The sequence below is a fragment of the Colobus angolensis genome, unplaced genomic scaffold (genome assembly GCF_000951035.1).
Source record: "Colobus angolensis palliatus isolate OR3802 unplaced genomic scaffold, Cang.pa_1.0 Scaffold88, whole genome shotgun sequence".
NCBI lineage: Eukaryota > Metazoa > Chordata > Mammalia > Primates > Cercopithecidae > Colobus > Colobus angolensis.
The window spans coordinates 6,980,243-6,982,689 of NW_012122709.1; the positions used below are offsets into that span (position 1 = coordinate 6,980,243).

The window sequence follows — 2,447 nt, forward strand, 5'->3', positions numbered from 1 at the left end:
GAGTAGCTGGGACTACAGGCGCCCGCCACCTCGCCCGGCTAGTTTTTTGTATTTTTTAGTAGAGACGGGGTTTCACCATGTTAGCCAGGATGGTACCTTTCTATTTATTAGGAGAATTCAGCTAAACGTATTATGTAGAAATGATTGACCAGTTAATTGTTACATATAACATGTGGATTATGGTCTGAGTACCTTCAGGAACCCCATTCACACTAGGAAGGGGCACTCTGTTGGAGAATTTTAGTGTTTGAAGAGAATTTGGTATAAAGTAAAAATGTAGCCATTTAAACTGCGGAATAAAAGAATATAGACATACCTGACCAGACAAAAGCTTTCCAAATGTTAGGAGACAGGAAGTAAATAAAGTAGAAAACTTAGAGGCACTTAGCTTGGTCTGCCGCCTCCTCCCTTTCCTCCTGCCTTTTCCAGGACTGTTCCTCTGCCTGTGCAATCTCAGCTGCAATTTTCTCCATATCCACTTCTACCTTCAGATCGCACAAGCTTTTAAGTTATTGCTAAATGAATCTGTGCTTTCCAGGAATTTCCTCCTCTTCTCCTGGTATCGTTCCTCTATTAGAAGTTCAGCTTCTAGTTTTCACTGATGAACCATTAAGGACTGGATCTGTCGTTTGAGGACCTGCATTCTAGCTGTTGTGGACCTGCATTCTAGCAGTTGTGACAACTGACCAAACGTCTAGCACCACACTGTCACTAAGGATTTCATTGACGAGGCTGTGGTTTCTCTGGAAACAGGCAGTGGCTGTGTGCTTCATTGAAAAGCCATCATTCATAATCACCTGGATCTTCAGCAGCCTGAATGCTCATGGAAGGTTCTCCTTTCTCTATGCGAGACCGTCTCTGTTGACTTTCTTCCTCTAAAGCAGCTTCTGCACAACTTTTTGCATTTATGTAAGCCAGGTACACGGGGGAATTATGACAGGCCTTCATAGATTCATTGTGCTCTATCTTTTCTGCTTTGTATTCATTTAAATATTCTTGTTTTTCTTCATCAGTGAGATCTCACCACGTGCCACCAATAATCTTGCCAATCTCCCATAACTTTAGGTCAGGGTTGGAAGCCTCGACTTGGTCCGAGACCTTTCTGCTGTACCCCATGTAGGATATCGGCAGCTTATCTAGTGGCTTTGGTGGTTTTGGAATCATAATACCAGAGGATGCCTGACCCGGCTGTTGGCACCCGGGTTCCCTCCCAGCCTGTAGTTGTTGTGGGCGAGATGACTGTATGGACTGTATCTCGCAAATCCTGGTGTGCTGGGCATTTGTTTTGCAGGAGCTGGGGTGGGAGGTGGGGCATAAGGTGGTCTTTTTGACATTTTAGAAGATTAAATTCTCAGTTCCTAAGAATGAATCTGAGACACTGCAGGCAGAAAAAGCGCCCGCAGCTCCGGCTTCGCTTCCCTTTGTCCTCTCATCACTACTCTTATGAGTACTTGAGAGACGGCCCTCTGGGGTTCTCCCTTTATGGAAATTTCTCTGTCTAGTACTCTGTCATAGGAACATTGGCCCCATAGATCTTTCCAAAGTACCAGCTCCTTCTCAAGTCAGAGTGTCCTCCAGGATCCTTCTCAGTCCGCCCTCTCTGCCCTGTGGTCTGGAAACTCTCCAAAGGCAGTAAGCTGGGGCAACTGTTGTGTTCACCTCATTTGTTTCCCACCTCTTGGGGTCATTGCCTTTCATTGTGTCATGTCTGATGTCTTAAAAACTGTTTTATGTATTTTTAAGTTATTTTCTTTTTAATTTTTGATGTGGTTTTAGGTAGGGGGGTAAATTTAGTCCCCATGACTCCGTCTTGGCCGGAAGTTAAAGGCTCCCATGGGTAAATTCGATTATAAGATTTCTGCAAATTTGGAGACTTATCATGGCCTGGCTATCTTTTGGTTTCTGTTTTTGCCTATCATGTCTTCATTCAGCACTGTGCAGATCTAACAGGAAATCTAATACCTTCTTTGCTACACACACATACCTCTTACACAAAACATTCACGTTGAGAATCTATCAAAGATTTTTATGAGTGATAAAAGAGAGGTTTATATTGAATTTATTCATATATTGCCAAATTGCTTGTATGGCTTTATTGTACTTAAAATTCTCCTTGGCTATCTGACACCTGGGATGGCTCTCTGAATTTCACCCAGAAGTCAGAAGTATATTCTGACTTCTCTCTTTTCTTCTCTTTCTCTTTATCATTTTTCTCCCTTCACTCCTCTTTTTCTGTTTTCTCCTCCGGGCTTTCTTAAGAAACCCAAACACGGGCCGGGCGCAGTGGCTCATGCCTGTAATCCCAGCACTTTGGGAGGCCAAGGTGGGCGGATCACCTGAGGTCAGGAGTTCAAGACCAGCCTGGCCAAAATGGTGAAACCCTGTCTCTACTAAAAATACAAAAATTAGCTGGGCGTGGTGGCACATGCTTGTAATCCCAGCTACTC

General features: G+C 43.8%; 1 pseudogene; it reads right to left on the reverse strand.

Annotated features, from left to right (window-relative positions):
- Window positions 1-374: 374 nt before the first annotated feature.
- Window positions 375-1,334, reverse strand: LOC105503863 (annotated as a pseudogene).
- Window positions 1,335-2,447: the final 1,113 nt, after the last annotated feature.